General features: G+C 37.8%; 1 protein-coding gene across 3 annotated transcripts in view; it reads left to right on the top strand.

Annotated features, from left to right (window-relative positions):
* CDH9 (cadherin 9) overlaps window positions 1–23,368 on the top strand; it is a 113,505-nt gene that overhangs the window by 27,807 nt on the left and 62,330 nt on the right. The gene's annotated exons all lie outside the window — the stretch shown is intronic.

Below are 23,368 nucleotides of genomic sequence, written 5' to 3'. Positions count from 1 at the left end.
TCAAACATCTGAACCTAAGTACATGTAACTTCAATTTTGAAAAAAAGACTGTATCATTTTGTAAATTGGTGTATTTGTCTGTGACAGTAAACACTAAATAAATCCAACATCATTGAGCTATGGTACATTCTTAAAGAATCATGCACTTGCATACTTTATGAAAATCCCCTTCTCTTTCTGTAGTCTGCTTTAACCCTAGTTTACTGCTCTATCCATATTGCTACTAATCACCCTTAGCCATAGTTGACCACTGTAATTCTTTTTACGAGGCTTTGAAAATTAAAGTTAAAAAGGCAGCCCAGATTATAGTTAATGATGGTTAATTCCAATGCAAATGCAACAGAATGTATGAATTAAAGAAAATCGTAAAAGGGAAAATAAAAAGTTTTGATAAGTAAAGAAAAAGAGCAAAAGGACAAACTACAGGTAGTCCTCTCTCAACAATGGTAATTGGGACCGGAATTTCCACTGTGTCATAAAGTGCAATGTCACATGACCACATTGCTTAGCAACGCTAATCTGTCATTGTCGTTGATATCTAAAAAACCACTGCCTCTACATGCTATATGGGTAAGGGAAATATAAGTCGTAAGTTGTAAAACCAAAAAAGTAAATTTAAGAAAAACCTTTGTATGCCCTAAGGAATGTACCATTTGAATTCACATAATATACTAAGCCCCAAACCCAGGTTTATAAAAAAACAGTTGCTGTGTTCATGTAATGTTCTATATCAGTGGTTCTTAAACTGTTTGACCCAATTACCCCTTTGCCCAGTCTCAAATGTAATTACCCCCACCAAAAAAAAAAAGACACTTATTTTACACAACTGTCTTGGCAGCTCCAAACTTGGATCCTCAACTCAGAGTTACAAATTGCTCCATTACCCCCAGGATATGTCTAAATTACTCCCAGTTTAAGAACTATTGTTCTATATCAAAATGAACCATGATATGCTTTGATAAGATGACCTGGAACACACAACAGTGGCTGGATTCATACAACTCATTGAACCACCAACTCCACAACCACACTTCAGCCTAATTTAGCATGTTGTATGAACGCAAGCAATATGAAGAATTATTAACAGTTTTAATAATCCTCACATAGTATATCTTCATAGTAACTAAAAGAGTAAATACTCTTCTCAGGACAGTCATACTGTGATCAGAATCTCTGAAGCACTGCACTGGCAAAGCTACTTACAGCTTCTGGAATCTTCTTGGGTTCTTAGAGGTATATTTGCCGTAATGATATAGAGCCATAAGATATCTGTATCTGAAAAAAGGAATGATGTTCTGTTTGCATTTGAAACACAAGAAATTATGCAAATAATACACTACCAGAATCTATAACAAATAGCTTAGGATTCTCTGCTTGCCAGGAAGGGGAATGCATTTTGGCATCTTTAGTGTAAATAACTTGTATGTTGCAGCAGCCAAAGAAATCCTTGATTTGATAGAGCCAAGCTCTAGCTTATATGTGTAATGGACTGTGACTAAAGGTCTTACCAATACAAGCAGGACAGAGCTCCTATTTTTTGGAGGCAAAGATGGAAACAAAAAGGGGAAAGATTATTTGCACAATGGCAACATCACTTCTGAACTGTTTTCGTGGCTGGTATTTTTGACAGGAACTGGGGTGTCAATTGTCTTGATTTTCATTTTCATAAGGAAGTGGTACTGCCATTAAGAAGTTTAAAACATTCTGGATATCTTGAAGAGAGACTATAGCTTACTGGTAGAACATGTGCTATGCATACAAAAGATCCCAGTCCTTGGCAAGTGCAGGTATAGCCAGAAAAGCTTATTCTGGAAAGTTGCTGTTCATACTAGTCTAGATGGGCCAAAGTTCCTTCTGATGTCAGGAAGCTCTCTATGTTCCCTTGTCTTGTAAAATTCTAGGAGCATCTGAAACTATTGTACTACATTGGTAGGTAAACACCAAGAAAAGGACAGGCTAAAGTCCCGCTCTTTTGGATGAGAGTAAAATGGAGAAGAGAAGCAATATAGATTCTAACTAACCCCCTCATCTCCAAGTCAGAGTATTTTATAGGTAGGTGAGAGGCCCCTGGCAACAAAAAGCCCCTGTAAAATTTGATGCATCCGAGCACATCACATTTACATGTTTGCCAAGCAGTATCAACAATGCAGTTTCTGATATTGAATCCCTTTTTCTCATAAACAGACTGGATATAATATGGCAGCTATACCTGGTGTATTGCAACTGCATCAAGCATGGAATCAGATAGGCAGACACAGTGCAGTTGGACATTCTAAATTACTGTTTATTGAAATGCCTATGTTCATGTTACACAAAAGACAGCTTCAGCAAATCAGCCATGAAAGAAGGTATGGTAGTTTAGGCAGCCAATATTGAACCATATGATGATGTTATTTTCTCACAGAAGACAAATCACATGCTAAAAGATCAGAAAGTTATCTACGCATCATTTAAAAAGAAAGCAGAAGTGTTGGAACACAACATAGATTTGAAGCATTCAGTTTCATGGGCTTCCCAAATCCTTAACCTGAGGATTTTTCTTGTCTTTCAGTAGATAAATAGCATAATAAAGAGGTTTATCACAAGCATTTTCTCATAAACTTCATCTCATACAATTAATTAAATGCACATTAGAACTTAGTGTCCAGAAATCAAGCAGGGAGAAATCTGTTGTTCAGATTATGTTCATTCACCATAAATGGTTTTGAACTGAACTATCATTTTGTGTATTAGAAGAAAGCAAATTCATACCTGCCAGGAAATTACGACCAATCCTTATTTTGGTGGATATATTTTAACTATACTTACAGTATTTAATGATTCAAAATATAAAATCAATATGTTGATGTTTATTCGTTTAGTCACTTCCAACTCTTCGTGACTTCATGGACCAGCCCATGCCAGAGCTTCCTGTTGGTTGTCAACACCCCCAGCTCCCCCAGGGAAGAGTCCGTCAACTCTAGAATATCATCCATCCATCTTGCCCTTGGTTGGCCCCTCTTCCTTTTGCCTTCCACTCTCCCTAGCATCAGCATCTTCTCCAGGGTGTCCTGTCTTCTCAATATGTGGCCAAAGTATTTCAGTTATGCCTTTAATATCATTCCCTCAAGTGAGCAGTCTGGCTTGATTTCCTGGAGGATGGACTGGTTTGATCTTCTTGCAGTCCAAGGCACTCTCAGAATTTTCCTCCAACACCACAGTTCAAAGGCATCGATCTTCCTTCTCTCAGCCTTCCTTATGGTCCAGCTCTCGCAGCCATATGTTACTACAGGGAACACTATTGCTTTAACTATGCGGACCTTTGTTGTCAGTGTGATGTCTCTGCTCTTAACTATTTTATCGAGATTTGTCATTGCTGTTTTTCCAAGGATTAAGCGTCTTCTGATTTGCTGACTGCAGTCAGCATCTGCAGTAATCTTCACACCTAGAAATACAAAGTCTTTCACTGCTTCTACATTTTCTCCCTCTATTTGCCAGTTATCAATCAAGCTGGTTGCCATAATCTTGTGTTTTCCAAATTTGCTGGCATATAGCATGCATTAACTTGACAGCATCATCTTGCAAGATTTTGAACAGTTCAGCTGGGATGCCATCATCTCCTGCTGCCTTGTTCTTAGGAATGCTTCTTAAGGCCCATTCAACCTCACTCTTCAGGATGTCTGGCTCTAGCTCACTGACCACACCGTCAAAACTATCCCCGATATTGTTATCCTTCCTATACAGGGCTTCCGTATATTCTTGCCACCTTTTCTTGATCTCTTCTTCTTCTGTTAGGTCCTTGCCATCTTTGTTTTTGATCATACCCATTTTGGCCTGGAATTTACCTCCAATGTTCCTAATTTTCTGGAAGAGGTCTCTTGTCCTTCCTATTCTATAGTCTTCTTCCACTTCTGCGCATTGCTTGTTTAAAAATAATTCCTTATCTCTTCTGGCTAACCTCTGGAATTTTGCATTTAATTGGGCATATCTCCCCCTATCACTGTTGCCTTTTGCTTTCCTTCTTTCTTGGGCTACTTCTAGTGTCTCAGCACACAGCCATTTTGCCTTCTTGGTTTTCTCTTTCTTTGGGATGTATTTTGTTGCCGCTTCCTGAACAACGTTGCAAACTTCTGTTCATAGTTCTTCCGGGACCCTATCTACTAAGTCCAATCCCTTAAATCGATTCTTCACCTCCACTGCATATTCCTTAGGAATATTAGTGAGCTCATATCTAGCTGATCTGTGGGTCTTCCCTAATCTCTTTAGTCTGATCCTAAATTGTGCAAGAAGAAGTTCGTGATCTGAACTACAGCAAGCTCCAGGTCTTGTTTTTACCAACTGTATAGATGTGTGCCACCTTTGGCTGCAAAGGATGTAGTCAATCTGATTTCGGTGTTGTCCATCTGGGGATGTCCATGTATAAAGCCATCTCTTAGGTTGTTGGAAGAGAGTGTTTGTTATGCAGAGTGAGTTGTCTTGGCAAAATTCTATCAGCCTATGTCCTGCTTCGTTTTGTTCTCCCAGGCCATGCTTACCTGGAATTCCAGGTGTCATTTGACTGCCCACCTTAGGATTCCAGTCTCCTGTGATGAAAATAATGTCTCTTTTAGGCATGTTGTCCAGTAGGTGCTGCAGATCCTCATATAACTGCTCTATTTCAGCTTCTTCAGCATCTGTGGTTGGGGCATATACTTGGATCTCTGTGATGTTAGATGGCTTGCCCTGAATTCGAATTGAGATCATTCTATCATTTTTTGGATTGTATCCAAGCACAGCTTTAGCCACTTTACTATTAATTATGAAGGCTACTCCATTTCTTCTGTGGTCCTCTTGTCCACAGTAGTAGATCTGGTGGTCATTTGATGTGAAGTGGCCCATTCCAGTCCATTTCAGTTCACTGACGCCCAGAATGTCTATCTTTAATCTTGACATCTCACCAATAACCACATCCAATTTGCCCTGGCTCATAGATCTTACATTCCAGGTTCCAATGGTGTGTTGATCCTTAGAACATCGGATTCGCCGTTCACCACCAGCATCATCGGCTGCTAGCCGTCCCTTCGGCTTTGAGCTAGCTGCGTCATCATGTCTGGGGCTAGTTGAGCTCATCCTCTGTTCCTCCCCAGTAGCATTTTGCCCATCTTCCGACCTTGGGGCCTCATCTTCCGATGGTATACCGACATATCTCTGGTTGTACTGATCCATTTAGTTTTCACAGCAAGAATACTGGGGTGGGTTGCCATTACCTTCCCCAGGGATGACATTTAGTCTGATCTCTCTGTCATGACATTTCCATCTTGGGTGGCCCTTCACGGTTTAGCTCATGGCATCATTGAGGTGCTCAAGCTCCAGCACCACGACAAGGTAACGATCCTTTGCTGAAGGAAATCGATATATGTTATATATATATTTATTGGTGGGGTGGGTGGGTGTAACAGCACAATTTCAAGTAGTTTTGAGTATTTGTAAGGCCATTAAAACACTTAGAGATTACATGTTTGTTGAATCTGATTCAAGGTCCATCAAGTCTAGTATTGTATTTCTAATTGGCCAACTAGTTGCATCCAGAAAGTCTAAACATACTGTAGATCAACACAGGAGTTATTGGGGAGCCAGAGAAGTGCTAGATATAAAATGGGCAAATGGTTCATAAAGGACCTGATGAGTCAGATTGAAGTCAGTACTGGGCAGTATTCTAGAAAAGATTTTTGAGTAATTTCTGATCATCCAGAAAGTAATGCAGTTTTTTTTTTTTTTTTACCCAACATGGTTTTATTGGGTCATGCCAGTATTATTTCCTCGGTTGGTAAAGTTACTAGTCTGGAATATACAGGTATTCCATAGTTGTATTGACAGCTATTTTTTTCTTAATTTTCTTTAAAACTATCTAAAATATATCATTATCCATCAACTAGTTCGGTGCCCTAAAATTAAAACTAAATGAAGTATGTGTGGCATTGTGAAATATCTTCTGTTAATGCTGAATCTACTGCTAAATATTTTCATGGCATGATCTCAAGTTCTAGTAGTACCAGAATGGGGGAAAAAAAGTCTCTATATTGTTTTGTTCATTGTTTTATAAAACTGATAGGGTTATATACCTCTAACATATTGTAGCTGTTTTATGTTTTCCCTGTATGAAGATTTCTTATTTTACTAAGTTCATGATCAACAAAGGAATATTTACTACCACTACATTTCCAGTTCTGTAATATTCCAGTCAGGGAAATATTTTATATCAGTATTTATGGTAAAAACAAAAACAACCGTCCTTCAAGCACAAAATTCTTTTTAACAGATTTCTGATTATTCAACAACATAGTCCTCAAAATAGATGTGTTTATTCACCCACACCAAGTTTTTCTGCCCCTCGGATTATTCTTGTAACTCCAATTCAAATAAAGTGTAACTTATGTATTACATGATTTTGTTTATCTCATGTTTTTAAAAAACAATCCACATAATTGCTATCTATCTACCTACCTACCTACCTATCATCTATTTAAACATACATAGTCTCCCCACCCCCCACTACAAATTCCTAATTTATATGGCCAGGGTAAACTCCTCCCACCCCTTAACACAAAACAAGTTTTTTTTTTTTTTTTTTTAAATACTATTGTGGTAAAGTTAATGCACACTTAACTTTGTGTAATTGTATGCCTGAATGTTAGGGTTATACTCTAGATCCAGACAAAGCCTGAATTCAGTGTGATTTGGAATTTTTTTTTCTGCTTAACTTGCCTTGAATGGATTAAAATTCCTTTGTAAAGTTCCAGTCCTATCTCATGTCTGGAGTTCTGAAACATGGAAAATATAGTGGCACACAATGCTCCAAAAAGGAAGTGTAAAACACCATGGAGGGAAGGTTGGGAATTATTGGATATAATTCAGTAGATAGCTACAGCATCTTGAGAGAGAAAGCCTTAGCTTTACTATTCAGCCCATCTCAGTGTTTACCAGTTGCTCATCTTTAACACTTATATGATGATGGCTTATGAGCTGCCTTGGCTAGTAGACTAGATTATTTACTTTTATGGAAAAAGAACAGCAACTTAATATCTTAAACTACACCTTTCCTTCAGCCTTAGGCAATGAACAGATTGATTAGAAGGAGCTGTCATGACTTCCTTTTGCACAAAAGCTGTTTAACATATCAGTCTGTACATTTCTTACAACAGAAGAAATCTGGGGGTTCTCCTAGACTACAGCTCCTGCTCAAAAGGAAGGTCGCAGCTGTGGCCATGGGAGCCTTGGCACAACTGTGTCTTGTGGCCAGGTGCACCCATTCCCAGATTGGGATGCCATGCTCATGGTTATGCATGCCTTAGTCACCTCCCAGCTGGACTGTTGCAATGCAATCTACATGATGCTGCCCCTGAAAACCATCTGGAAGCTTCAGTTGGTCCAGAATGCAGCAGCGTGGGTAGTTATGGGTGCATCTCATTCTGCCCATGTAACACATTACTCTGCACTGGCTCCCAGTAGGCTTCTGGGTATGATTCAAGGTGCTGGTGGTTATCTTTAAAGCCCTACATGCATAGGACCAGGTTACTTGAGGGACCGCCTTCTCCCAAGAACATCTGGCCACTCCACATGCTCCCACAGTGAGGACCTCATCCAGGTTCCTTCTTAGCATCTTATGGGACCTAGGAAGTGTGCCTTTTCTGTGGTTGCACCTGTTTTCTGGAATGGTCTCCCCCTCACCCCCACACCCACCCCAATATACTATACAACAGGCCCCAATTCTCCTTGCCTTCAGGAAAGCCCTTAATGTCTGGCTCTTCCCCCAAGCATAAAAGATTGGTTGAGTTGGAGTCACCACTCTGAAGTTTGTTTTGTTCTGTGCTTGGTTGCCATTTCATATTTTAGCTTTTGGATTTACTGTATATTTTGATTGTTTGTATTGGTTGGCTGGTTGTTGTTGTTGTTGTTGCTGTTTATGTTATACACCAGAGTCTGAGTTGGGCAGCCTTATAAATTTTGAAATAAATAAAATACATAAATAAGAAATACCACAGAAGCTCTTTCTGCTGCAAATTTCAACACATTCTACTTGAGAGAGAAAGAGAGAGGCAGCTAGGAAAATAATAATAAAATAATAAAATAAAATAAAATAAATTGTAGGTTCAGTAGTTTGAAAACCCCAGCATTGATTTCTGTGAAACTGAATGCATTTCATTCCCGTTATAGTTTCCTGATGTAGCTGTTCCATCTCATTTTATTGAAAGTTATGAACAATTTAAATAATCTCAGCTTAAAGGACAGCAATTTAAATCCCCTTAAAGAAGTACTTATGATATTTGATGTTTTATTCTCTCATAACAGTCTAATACTTTGGCATAAAATAAAGTAATAAACTGTGGGTGGGTGGATGGATGGATGGATGAATGGATGGATGGATAGATGGATGGTTTTCTGTATGCTAATTCATGCATACATTATTTTGTTAATTCATTTTTTCCACCCATATCAGCATTTGATTCAGACTGATTGGGTCAGATTTTTCCCACAGCCCTTAAACTGGCCCTTGAATGGATGGGCAATCTTTGTTAATAGTGTAGTATGGTATAGTATGGTAGTATATTTTCTCAGTTATTGAAGAAAGGTAATTCTGTTCAGAAGCAGATATTTCTTAAACCCCAGATAACTCTTAAATCCCAGTGAAGATATTGTTCATAATCTCTCACCTTCCCACTGATGATTTCCCCCCCCCCATTTTTCTTATCTTAGACGTATAGCATCAGAAGAGTAAGCGTTACTACAGCTGACTCATTCATACTGGAAATGACCTTTAAATCAACACAAAAAAGTGTATCTTTTCTAATCATTGAAATTATTTGACAGATCCATTTTCCTATTCACTTTTCCTGGAATATTTTATCTTCTTCTCTCAACTATAGCTCTTTAAACCTTAGACCCCCAAAAAAAATAATAATAATACAGTCTTTAAAGTCCACACCTCAGCACATTTCACTCATACCTAATGCTGACACTGCAGTGTTTTGCTTAGTTAGAGTTATCGTCCTTCAGTTAAGTGATTAAATTCAAGGTCCCTTCCATTCAAATCAGATATGGATGCACAGAGCAAATTAAGGAACTCAATGGCATTGTATAAAGAAACACAAATGTATTGGATGAAAGCCATGAGAAGAATTCCCTTTTTCAGTGTAGAAGTGTCTTATATCAAAGCCTTTTTTGCCAAAAGTGAAAAAGAACAGTGCAGTTCCCCAAAATCAATGGACAGATGTTTTTTGTAATGAACTATCCTTTAATATGGGCATTTTAATAAGATATACACAGTAACTCTCAAACTTTCCACTTTGGGGGAGGTTTTTCTAGTTCAACTGATCTGTCAAGGCTCTTGGTTATGGTTCTGGAACTGAAATCATTTTCTGAAATATGGAAACAATGGACCAGTTGTACCACAGGAGAATACAGCTGAGACAGAGGGCAGTGTTCTCTAATACCTAAGTATTAAGGAGAATTACGGAAAACTAATAGGAGAAAGACCTCAAGGCTAATGAAAATCAGGTATCCAAAGTGGGGGCGGAGAAGGGAGAAGGTGAGGAGAGAAGGGAGAGGAGGAGGGGATTACAGTGTTAATGCTGCTGCATAAAACACTTAGTGGAAATCTCAAAGCAAAATATCACAAAGAAAAGGCAGAAAAGGGGACAACTCGTGAAGGGACGGTATATACAAATAGACCAAAATTACAAAGATGGTGTTAAAAAGGGTTAAGCTCAAAACAAAGATTAAGGGTAAGAATGACACCTTATTCAAATATGTTCAAAATGAAAGGAAAAGAACAGTATACCAGCTGCTCCATGAAGACTACAAAACGAGAAAAGGTAACAAAGAAAAAAGTCACAACTATCAATCCCTGTTTTAGCTCCATCTTCTCAACAAGGCAGTATTATTTTCCACCAGGCAATTGTGAACAGGTCGATGAAGAAGCAGGACTGAAGCCTGAGATGAATGAAAACACAGTCAGGAAATATCCACTTACTTTGAGTTTAACTTGAATCTAAGGGTACTAAATACATTTGCTGATATTCTGACTTATAATTTATGTATTATCTTTGAAAAAGCCAAGTGAACAAGTGAAATGTGAAATGACTAGAAGAGAACATAACATTATCCCTATCTTCAAAAAGGGGGGAAAGGCTGTTCAATATCCAGTCAACTTGACATTTATATCAGGGAAGATTCTACAGCAGGTCATAAAGAGATTGATCTGGAAGCATTTTGAAAAAAATATATAGTAACTAACAGAAGTCAACATGTTAAGAACAAGTTTTTCCAGAATGACATTTATTTAATAATTTCTATTTTTTTCTAAATTGCTGTATTCTGGAATGAATCCCAGAGGTTTACAATAGTAATAATTCCATAAAACATAATAATTAAACAGTCAAAAATCGCATTGACAGCAGCACCTGCCAGCCCAGGAATCAATCTTAGTGGTGATCATCACAAATGCTCTCCTAAAAGGCATTTTCATGGCTTTCCAAAATGAGAGCAAAGTGGGCATCAACCACATGTCCAGAGACAAACTATTCTGGAGGGATGATACTATCATAGTATCCCCTCTTCTACATATCTCACAAATTGAGCATCCCTTCCCAGGATGTGCATGCAGGATGGGATGGGATAGGTTTACTTGGGCAAAGTGTCCTGGGAGATACCTGGCAGCTGAGCCATGTAGGGCTTATCTTATTTTTTGATGAGGTAATTTTATTTAGATTGTGAGAATACTATAGATATACTATATCTTGATTTAATCAAACTATTTGACAAAGTATTCCATAATACTCTGCCTAGCAAACTAGTTAACTAGGAAGTGGATCAGACAACAATCAAGTGGATAAACAGCTTGCTTCAAAATCATGCTAAAATAGTTCTATTAATCACATTTGAGTGAGTTATCGAGTGGGTGCCAAAAGGTTCAATCCAAGGCCCTGCAAACTTTTTATTAATGATTTGGATGAAATAGTGTTCATCAAATATATGTTGGCATTTCCTTGTTTTTTGCAAGGAGCAAGCCATTAAGTTACTATGGTAACAAATCACTCTGGCAGAGTCAGAAGGTCAAACTTAAGTATCCTTAGTTTTGGGTATAAAAAGGCATGACCATAAAAGGTAAAGCTCCTGATTTGCCTGGAGGGCAGCTTGCCTGAGCTTGTTACTAGTTTCCATTTCCTTTCTATCTGCCTTCCTCCCAGTCCTCTCTGAGCGCGTGTGAAAGCACAAGTTTGTAAATATGTTTTTGTGCTTTCTGTAAATGCATTTATTTTTATAGAAATGCCTGGTGTGCGTTTTTTCTGATCTCTTGGGCCAAATGCTTTCCAGCACTCTGCCACAGGTTATAGGCCCAGTAAGCAGCCCAGTAAACCCCCAAAGAGAGCAGAGAGATCAGCTCCACACCTAATGCACATTTAAAGGCAGGTAACAAAGACCTGTGAAGATTTTCCTTGGAGCTGCCTGGAGATTTTCCAGCCGCTGCCAGTCTACAGGACAAAGAAGCCAGCTGAGGTGACTTGAAAAGAAGGAAGAAGCCACGGCTACCTCCCAGCCCTCAATGATGCCTCGGGAGCACCTATCAGAGACCAACTACTTCAATTGGGCCCTGAAGATGGAGATGTATCTTCGCAGAGAGAATCTTTGGCTGCCAATTGGTGAGCAAACCTCCCAAAATCCCAGTGATGAATGGCTAGAGCCACCATTATCCTGGGAGTTGAGGACAATCAGCTAGTGCACATGCGAGGCATGCAGTCTGCAAAGCAAATTTGGGATGCTTTGAGAGACTTGAATGTAAAGGTAACAGCAGGGAGCAAAGTTACCCTGACAAAAAAGCTGTACAAAGCCTACCTTGCAGACGGAAAGAGCCTTCCTGAGCACCTGCATTATATTCAGCAGCTGTTTGTTGAGTTGCAGGAGAGAGGTATGGAATTTACACCTCTCACAAAATCCTATATCCTCCTGTCCTCATTGAATGAAACATGGGACATGCTGATTTGTACCCTAAAGGCTATGCCTGAAGCAGACCTCACCCCATCGTATGTAACTCAGTGCCTACTCGAATGGGTGAAGAGAAAGATCCCTCCCCCCCATCTCTTCTAGAAAGGTACAGCACTAGAAAGCAAGCAAAAGGAAGGGAAACGAAGCTGAGGCTACAGCACTAGCTAGCCAGCGATGCTTCAATTGTGGTTCAGCTGGACATTTGCAGAAAGACTGTGCCTTGAGACCCAAGAGTAGAAAGACAGAGAAGAAGAACACAAGGGCAACACAGAAGAAGGCTCTTCAGACAACCCAAATTGCACAGGTTGCTGAGAAGTTTAATTCTGATGTATGGGTGTTAGATTCTGGAGCCAATTGTCATTTATGTAATTGTAAAAGCTGTTTTGTGTCACTGTCTAAAACAAACAGACAAAGTGTATCTTTGGCTGATGGGTCTGTGACCAAAATTATGGGACAAGGTGACTTGTATTTATCCTGCTTGGGAGAAACTGTAAGAGGTGTGTTCTATGTGCCAAATTCACAGTCAAACCTTTTATCTGTGGCACAATTGGCTGCAACAGGGTATGTCATAACATTTAAGAAAAATGGTTGTGAGTTATGTAAAAATGGGAAATTGTGTGCTACTGGTATGTTAAAAGACTCCTTGTACATTGTGCAAAATGCAAGGAAGCCAAGCTGCAAAGCTGCAGTTGGCAACACTCCATATCATGACCAATGTGTACACCTGATGCACAGGAGATTTGGTCATGCTAATTTCAAGTATATAGCACAAATGCCACAGCTGTGTGCTGACCTAAAGATAAAACCCTGTGACAAATACTTAGATTGTGTAGTTTGCAAAGAATGCAAAACACTAAAAGCTCCTGTGAGTAAGCACAGTGACAGAGTTACAACTTGACCTTTGGAAATTGTACACTCAAAAGAACATTGGTTCTTTTGCTCCAAGTCTTGGACAAGCAAGGTATGCAATGACCATCACTGATGATTTCTCAAGATACACATTTATCTACATCTTAAAACACAAAGATGAGGCATTTGAGAAATTCAGAAGTTTTGTGACATGGGCAAATGGAAAATTCGGAAGGCCTCTATCTGCACTCTTATGTGATAGAGGAGGAGAGTACCTTTCTCACAAATTGAAAGGTTCCTAGCAGAAAAGGGGATAGAACAAATTCTTTCTAACCCTTACACGCCTCAGCAAAAGGAAAAGAATATAATAAAGAAAAATAAAATAAATATATAAAGAAGTAACTAAACAAATTGTTAAAGCTTGGTTGTTTCAGTCCTGATGTGAGCAAAAGTCCATTAAGAGTTACCAGAGATAACAACATTCCTATTTTAACCTTGATCAAATAAACCAACTTTGTATTCATCCCTCTTACTTCTAACAATCTTTATCTTTAGTCCCTTCCTTCAAATAATGTCGTAGAACTTTATTTCTTTTCCTTTTTTCTTTGTCCCTTCTCACAAAATTCTTGAAAACTTCAACAAGCCTCTTTTGCAAATTCAATATAGAAAAAATATCCAGGTCACTCTTTTGGTTTGTTGTTCGTATATCCTTTTTAATTATTAAGACATCAGCCGGTTTCTTTTGTATGACCAGTGTAATATCTTTTTCCATGTCAGTCTCGATCTTGTCAGATAAAACTTGTTCCTCTTCCATAACATCTTTTAGACACAGTCTATGTATAGAGGCTGATACTATTAAAATTAACTTTGGGGTGCATTGTTCAAAAACATCTTTCAGTATGTACAATGTTAAAATATTTTTCTTCATTCTGTAATTTTAAATTGAGTTTAAGTGTTCTTATTCTTTAATTGTAATCTTTAGTTCCCTCTAGTTCTCTCTAGTATCCAGTTTTTATATCTTATCTTGCTTTTTTTAATTTAAAACAAAAGCATTTTCCCACGGGAAGGATTCTTTATAATTAATTCCAGTGTCTTCTTTCAAATTTATCTGGACCATTAGTCTGTTTGTAGCTTTCTAAAATCAAAGTTTTAATCACACTTTTGCTGTTTTAAATTTGTCGTTAAAACTTTGTTCACTAAGAATTGAAGGAAACTCACCTGGGGCTGTCAAACTTGTCAATCCAAAGGTTCCTAATAGCTGAAAAACAGTTAATCAGCAATTTCTGAAAACAATTAGAAAAGTAAGTATGCACACTTCATGTGCTTTCAAAGACGCAGACTGCAGTTTGAGCAACATGGTTCTTCCCTCATCTCCCAGAGCTCTAAACCCACCAGAGACTGCTATCTTGTGGTCTCCTCATGAGAAACAGCTGTCTGGAGCACTTGTGAGTGATCTCATGTCCTCCCCTTGTCCAGAGAAGAATTATCAGAGTGCCTGTCTATTCGCCAGCTCTTCATTCCACCATGGTTGTTGGCTCTGCCTTTTGTGGAGCCATCTTCAGTCTGCCATTTCTTCCCCAGAAGTCCAAATTTCTAAAATAAAATTGGATGGGACAACTAATAGCCTAAAAGAAAGGAATAAAAATTTAAACAGTTTAAATACATGAACAAGTTAAAACAAATAAATGAACTTAAAAAAATAGAATCAAATTTAACACAAATGCAAACAAACACAAACAACTTCACTTAAGGAAAAAGAAATCAAATGCAATGGTAGAATAGGGACACCTGATTTAGCATTAGTCCTTATGAAAAATACTTTGGAATAGTAGTTGATTAGAAACTGAATGGAAGTTGATGTGTGATGTGACAATTTCAGTTTTAGGTATATCAATAGAACTGTTCAAATCATAGGAAGAAAGAGTTCCACTTTATTCTGTGTTATTCAGACTTTATTCCAAATAATGTGTCCAATTCTGGGCAAAAAAGACTTTTAGAATGATTCAGAAATCTGGAAGAGGTTCATAGAAGGGCAGCATTGACTAGAAACTAGAAGGGCAATATAGTCCAGAAAGTAAACCCTATAAGAGAGGTTGAATAAACAGAGAATGTTTAACATTGAAAAGAGAAAATTGAGTGGGTAATATTGCGACACTTTTCCATATCTGAAGGGTATTACATAGAAGAAGGCCAAGACCTGTTCTCTGTCAACCCATAGTGCAAGACATGATTAGAATAAGTGCAGTTCAACACTGAAATCAATTTCCAAGGAAGGAAGTGAACATCCCTTCACTGGATGTGTTCAAGAAAAGGCTGGGCAGCTATTTATCAGGGGTACTTTAATTGGGATATGTCAACTGATTAAGAGGTTGGTCAGATGAGCTAAGTGGTCCTTTTCAACTCTAGACTGTATGCGTATGAGAGAAGATCGAGTAATATGAAAATGAACATCTCTAGGTAGAACAGCGTAAAGAAAACACATTTTATTTATTTGTTTGTTTGTTTGTTTGTCCATCCAATTTGTCCCTGGCCATCTCCTCCCATTGGGGGACTCTGGGCAGTTTACAACAATCAATTAAAACAACAATCACAAATATACAATATAAAAATACAATAATAAATAATAAATAATATAAGTAAAAATAAAGATAAAAAGTCCAAGTGGCAAAAGAATCTAAAACAGTCCAAGTGTAGGAGGAGTGGTCTATAGCAGCCATCCTCATGTAGATCTATTCCCCTCTCCACCCCAAGCAAAGCGGAAATTTCCAATTTCATGTAGACCTTAAAGAAATCAGTACTGAAGAAGAAGGAAAAAAAATGATTCATGAGGAAAAAAGTGGAAACATTATAGAATGTGAGGCAGAGAGTTGAATCTTCTACTATATTCCTGGCTGGATTTAAGGAAAGTCAAGGGATCTCCAGAACATAATTTCAAAATCATTCCCGTTGCTCATTTTCCATCCTATTCTTATATAATACTGAAAAGAGAATACTGTATAAATGGGAATACAGAGCCATTCTCAACCCACTCTTATTTTTACCCCCAAGTAAAGCAATTGCTAGAGAAGAGAATCTATTGGAACAGATGTTCTTTTTTCCAATTGATCATGAAAAGTGAAATTCAGTATACATAATCAATTTCTGTTTACTGGCAGTCAAATGAAACTGAAATTTCAGTAGTTAAATGTGACTTATGTATGATTCAGAATTCATATTCTTCTATCAGAAAACCATTAGAAGAAAGACAGGCAGAAAGCAGACAGACAGACAGAAAGAAAGGTAAAAATAAGTAGAAAACTGGATTTGGAAGAAGATAAACTATAAGTTTAAAAATAACTATCACCTCTCTCTCTCTCTCTCTCTCTCTCTCTCTCTCTCCCCCCCCCCCTCTCTCTCTCTCTCTCACACACACACACACACACACACACAGTATATTTGGCTGTTGGATTAATCTAAATGTGGTCTGGTCCAGCTTTCAGTTTGTATCAAAGGAGGATGTTTTGTCTCCAACCTCCAATTTGTAGCACAGGGCCAGATCTGGGTTTCCCCCCCCCATGTTATATTATTCCCCTTTAAGCAAAAGATAGTTGTCACACCAAATGTAGTATAATAAAGATTAAGTAATACATTGGACCAGCTAGAATTCTGCACAAAGAAGAAGTTACCTTAGACCTGAAGGAGATCTTATTCTCAACGTCAGGGGTGAGCATAGCATTAATTATCATTGATTACAACCTATTATTTTTAGCAATACTGTGTGCATAATTGGCACTTATACTTAGCTCAGAAGAATCAAGCACATGATTAATCTGAGCCTGAGCAGTGCTGATATGCATGCTTATCTACTACTGTTGAGGCCCATGTACAGTGTTCTTCTCCTCTGCCATCCAGTATGCTCACAATAAGATCTCAGTAATCAGTTGAACAGAAGTTACCAGCAACTAGAGCAATTGTGTTGTGAGTTTAGTTAAGTACTGGGAACCAGGAAGAGTATGTAGCACTGAACACTTGGGAACTACAGAAAATGGGAAAAATTCAGAGTAGGCTACCATCTTTGTATGGTGAAAAAGGCACAAGAAGGATGTGGGGAGTCAGAGGACCCTTGCAATCCCAATGTCATACTGTTTTATCAGTATTTCAAGTGAAATTATTGCTCAGAACTGGAGTACTCATTACGGAGATCTTATGAAAAGTTATGGTCTCTTTTTCCATTTCCACTTTGAAGTCAGCCATGCAATCATCATCATTCCTGCTGACCTTGGAATACTGAGAAGAGTTAAGAAAGAACATGAAGAAATCCTCCAGCCCTCTGAGCCACAGCAGTGCCTAGCATAATAAGGCTCCTCTTACTCTACTCCACAAATGAATGAGAAGAAAGAGGGGGAAAAAAGATAAATCATCACTATCTCCTCTCAGTTTTCAGTAGATCTTGTGTTTGGCTGTTCTGCCAAAAAAACAAAACAAAACAAAACAAAAAAGACTGAGCTATCAATATGAGCAGGAAGCTGCTTGGCCATTAAGAGTTCTCCATATGGATTCATGTTAAATGTTTTGCACCTGAACAATTTTCCTAAAGCCTGTGACCATGGTTGTAGATTTTACTATAGAAGTTTTATATATGTCTATAAGGGGAAGAATAATGGTTTGCTTGAGCCCAGGGGACGTGAGGTAAGGATGATACAAGAGTCTAATATGTGCTGCTTATATCAGCAGAGAAAGTCAAGCTAGGCAGTTTATTAACAGGGACTGTGAATTGATTAAGAATAAGTAGACTTAGTAGAAATCTATTAAATGCTCTTAGTTAAGGCCAAATAAGGCAAGCATTCCTGCAAATGGGATAATGGCTCAACTCAAGCCTTTCATAGGGTCCAGTATCACAAATCATAAACTGAAAGTTTTGTAATTTAAGCTATGCCCCAGCTACGTCAGAAGATACTGACTTCACTGCTCAATATCAAATTGATGTAAATGCCACTTGCACAAGAGCCCTGAGATTAAATATGCACACCTCACTTTGACTTAATAGCTATGCCTGCACAATTTATTTTCTTATTTTTTTAATTGTCACTGCTCAATGAATCCTATAGTCTTGGTGAAACAGCATCTCACACAAGCTCAAAATTCAGTGATTTTGTCATGCAAAAATTAGTCTCAAATTAAGAGGAGAAAAGATGTGAATGAGGGGAATATATGCAAATTAATTCACTACATGCATGCTTGTGCAGGGAATTCTGCAGAAATGTACAGCCTAAATTCCATCTAGTCCTTTGTAGAAAATGTGTTTGATATTTTTTTTTCTACCACATCTTATCCATCCTGATGAAACAACAATTATGTGTGAAAGTTCTGTCTTTTATTTGCAACAATCTCTCCAGCACTCTGTGTTTTCCCTGGTGTCCCTTCCATAAGAGCTCAAGAGAAGACTTTATGGAGAAACCCTCCCATTGAACTGTTTCAGATTGGAATGTGAGCAACCAGGGAGGTTCAGAGTAATGGAAACCTATGTAGCAATTTCAACAGCAGTGTTCCAAAAGATCATCAAGAGATTAAAAAAAAAAAAAAAATCAAGAACGCTGAGAATAAGGTAAAAGAAAAAATGGTGCTTTGGCGGGGTCAATAGAAGAAAACCTTTAAAAAACTAAGAAGCAGTTTCTGGCACCATATTAATTTGATAATTACTGTGAATTGGCCTCATCAATTTGAAGAATTGTAGGAAATACTGTACTGTCTTTTGGGGTTGTACAAGGAAACAAGAAAAAATACTAAAATTATTATTTTTTAGCTTAAGTTAATAAATGAATAGCAAAATTATATTTATTTTTATTAAGTTTCTTCAAGAGGACCAAACATTTTACCATTCTGTGAGTATCTGTGATTTGTGGAGAAATGCCCACATTTGGAATCAAATGAACTGTCAGCTAAATATTTGTGTCATTTTAAAAACAAAAATACTAACACATATATCAGCTGGAACAGATTAAGAATAAATATATTGGAGAATGCCATTGGCTAAAACTAGATTATCAAGGCACTCCTGGTTTTATCGCAGAAAATCTATATTTTTGCAGTGATATGCAATTAATATTTTAGATGTTGTCAGTGGATTCCAGATAATTTTGGTATAAATGACAGAATTGTTCCTTATCTGTATCTCAATAGTAGGGCTAGAAGAAAGGGGGAAAAAATCCTTCCCTGCCCCAATTAACACTGTACTTTGTTTAGTAGTAACTGGCTGTGTTGAATTGAAGTTGTATTTGTCAAAAATGTGCAGAGGGGGGTGGGGGTGAGAGCAAGAAATACTCAATACTCTATATTTTTTATGTCCAGTTTCACTTAATTTGGGAGGGGGGGAAACTTTAGCACTCATAAAATGTCAGTTATGTTCACCAAGTTGTAAAAAATGCAAGGATATTCAAATTAAGCTGCTTGAAAACAGAACACATAGATAATATACTTCCTCAGAGAATCACAATATATTCTCACAAAATGCAAATTTAGTTTAAGCATAAACCAGAATGAAGTCTCTGTATTTCTAAAGCAACATAAAATAATGAACAAGCTACAACTTAAAAAAAATTGTTCAGGCCAATGAGTCAATTTGGCAAAATGATCCATTTTGCCGGTGCTTAATAATTTAAATATAATTCAAGGCCGTGATCTCTCCTCAACATAACACTTGCTCTAACAACTACAGTAATATACTACTAATATATATTTACTGGCAGCTATATGGCTTGAGTTGTATATGGCATAGGAACAGCACAGTCTGTACACAAAGAACATGTCGTATTATGATCAAAGTGCTGAATTTGGATTGTGGGGGGTCCCTCATTTAAAATTCCCATTCAATTAGCAGGTCATTCTCTCAGCTTAAGTGTAGTGGTACTGTGGTAATTGTTGGCATTTCTTTGTTTTTGCTCAGACCAAGCCACTAGGTTACCATGGTAATTGAGTACTTCTTTAAGTATCGGCAGGGGGAAGAGGTCGAACTTAATTGTCCTCAGTTTGGGTGTTAAAAAGCTGCATTGCCTGGGGGAGGAACCTGCCTGGACTTGTTTTAGTTTTGCTTTTGTAGCTTTCCAGCACAGCCTCTCTTCCCAGTCCTCTCTGAGCACATGTGAATGCACAGCTTGTAAAATATGTTTTTTTTTTGTCCTTTCTGTAAATACATTTATTTTTATAGAAATGCCTGGTGTGTGTGATTTTTCTAATCTCTCAGGCCAAACACTTTCCAGCACACTCTGACAGTGATGAGAATAGTGCTAATGAGAATAAGATGGGGGGGGGTGTAATCAGAATAAGATGGGGGGACTCCTTACTTGCTTTTTTGTACTTTAAAAATGTATTTATTTTGTTCAGGAACTAAAAGCAGCATACATCATGTTCCTTCCTCCATTTTTTCCCAACAATCATCCTGTGAGGTAGGTTGGACTGCAAGAGAAAAAGAGTCCAAGTCCCACCCCCCCTGAACTTCTGTGGCTGAGAGGGACCAGAACCAGAACCACAACCCAGTGCCAGTCTAGCACCTTAACACATATAGTAGAACACAGAGAAAATAAGCATTTATATGAAGGAAAATACTGCAAATAATATATAGTCTTACTTTGCAAGTATCAAAGAATATTACAGCATGTGTTAGTTTATTGAAGCATTTCTCATTCATATGAATCCTGAAGCAAAGCCTTTCCAACCAGTTTTGGAATTTTGGCTCACAACTCAATGAAGAAAGCTATCATATTTACAGATAGGAAGGCAAGTCCCTACCTCCACCCATTAGGGACAGTCTGGCAGGGAGGGGGGAATCTTTTCATTGCAGAAATGTCTACACACATCACAATGGACACAAAGTCCTCAGTTTTTTCCTCTGGCTGCTGCAGGTTTTGGTGTTTGTCAACAGAAGCCAGTTTTAGCCATCAGAATTCACTTCTGTCTCATTCCAGTCCCCTTCTGCTATAAGGGAAGACAGAACTGGGAGGCCTTTTTACTGAACATTTAGTAGTGATCACTCACATTCTTTAACAGTACAGAAGGATTTTTGTTTGTTTGTTTGTTTGTTTGTTTGTTTTTCCTTTTCCTTCCAAATGCCATCTTTTTCTGGAACTTTCACTGGAACCCAGAGAACTGGAATTAGTACAGTATTTTAAAATACCATCTCTGGTGTCTTCTTCCCAAAAGCAACATAGAGATGTAATTTAACAGGGTTATATCCTAGAAAATCTGGGCTGTCTCTCACTCCCTGATAAACAGGGATAATCAGGACAGATGAGATTTGTGACTCAGAGAAAACTTGTCATTTCATAGCAATGGCCAACTGTGCACTACTATTTCTGACCATATTAAAATTTCAAAATGACATCCAGATGCCCATTCCTGTCAACATCCTGTATATAGCAGTTTTGTTTCTTCTATATATTTTTGGGTAAGTTTAATTTTATTTCAAGACACTTGAGATCATCCACACACTTCAGGTCAGTGTTTTTGCCAGAAAATCATATCTAATATACTTTATTGAGGAATCACAGAGGAATATTGCTTGTGTTCCAAAGGATGGTTTTATTCATATTCAGCAAAAATTGGTTGAATATTGTTTACATTAAAGCGTCAGACAGTTCAATAAGCCAGGATAGATATACAAACAAATATAACATATAAAAAAAATGTAGAAGAGACAATTTGGAAATGCTATATTGAATTTAAAAATAACTCCCCCTCCCCACAGGTTTGAACAGTGAAAAGTCTAGTCCTGCAATCATACATGTCATTTAGGTAGACTTACAGTTAGTGACCATGATATAACCAAAAGTACGCTTTCTCCCTAGAGCTATTTTTGCATTCTGAAAATACTAATCTTAGTTATTATCTTCAGATACTACAGTAGATCAAAGCTGTATCAAGTTGATCATTGCCTTAGGTAGCTCAACATTCTCTATAATGACTGGCAGCAGTCCTCCAGGATCTTTCTTGATCCTAGCTGGAGATGGTTGAGCTTAAATCTGGGACTTTGTCTATGCAGAGTGTATTTTCCTTCTATTGAGCTCCAGCCTAACATCATTGTGAAGGGATATTATACACCCTCCCTCTCCCTTTCCTAGCATGTGGTTGTGAAGATGCAGTCACTAGGAATCAATACTTGATGGCACATAATCAATTAAAGAATAGGATACTTTACCTAAACATTGGGACAGGGAAAAATAAAAGTAGCTAAACCACTTTAATTTGCTGAAAGGTGAATTTACCATTCTAAGCATAGAATCTCAGAATATAAAAGTGTTGGATGGGACCATCTGCCCAGTGCAGGAATCCACTATTATGGCATGTCCAACAGATGGGTATCTCTAGCAAATGAGAGACCACTATCTCCCATGGCAATCTGTTCCATTGTTGAGCAGCTCTGTCATTAGGAATTTCTTTCAGATATCCAGCCAAAATCTATCCTTTGTCATTTTAACCCATTGTTTCTTGTCCTGTCTTCTGGAACAACTCCGAACAATTCTACATTGTCCTCTGCAAGACAGGCCTTCAGATATTTGAAGACAGCTATCATGTCTTTCTTTCTTCATGTGGAATACATTATTTATTTATTTATTACTTATTTGTTTCATTTGACTTGGACAACACCTGACTCCAATCAACTCTCGGCAGCTTATAGCTTAAAACTAAATAGCAATATACAATCTAAACAAAATAAACACTGAATAAGATGCATTCAACTATTCCTCATATATTTTATTCTTCCAGGCCTGTTATTACCTTGATTGAGCTCTTCTGGACATGCTCCAATTTATCAACGTCTTTCCTAAATGTATGCCCAGAATAGGACTTGATATTTTAGGAATGGTTCAACCAATGCAGAATAGAGAGGAACAATGACTTTTCTTGACCTTGACACTCTCTTTCTATTGATGCATCTTAGTAATGTATTTGCTTATTTTGCAGCTGTATTGTACTGCTGGCTCATGGTCAACTTGGGATCCACTAAGACACCAAGATCCTTTCAACATATGCTGCTGCCCAATATGGTCTCTCCTATGCTATAGTTAATGCCTTTGATTTTTTCTACCCAAATATAGGACTTCATATTTGTCCCCATTAAAATTCATCCTGTTGGCTTCTGCCCATTATCTGCTTTATATTCCCAAATTAATGTGCAGGTCAAGATGTAACTTGTTATACTAATTGCCAGCTTTATTGCTAAGTATGGAAAATTATGCAGATTTTAGTAGGCACTACACTTTAGAGTCCCTCCTCTACATACAGGAAATCCAAACTTGGTATACATGTATGTACGGACTATATTTCTCATCCAGCTCTATGTGTGACAATCTTTCTGAGAAACACATATAACTAGATCTACAACTGGCCATTAAACTGTAAATGGAAAAGATAATTCCATAGTAGATCTACATGCCAAACAGAAAACAGTGGCATGAATTTTGTCTCTCCCAATAAACATAATAATGATAGCAGCAGCAGTAGCAGCAACAACAACAGTCTAATGCCAACGCTGCCTATTAAAATC

The sequence above is a fragment of the Candoia aspera genome, chromosome 3 (assembly GCF_035149785.1).
Source record: "Candoia aspera isolate rCanAsp1 chromosome 3, rCanAsp1.hap2, whole genome shotgun sequence".
Taxonomy (NCBI): Eukaryota; Metazoa; Chordata; class Lepidosauria; order Squamata; family Boidae; genus Candoia; species Candoia aspera.
The sequence above is the reverse complement of the archived record's forward strand: the minus strand, read 5'-3'. Positions and strand labels throughout refer to the sequence as shown.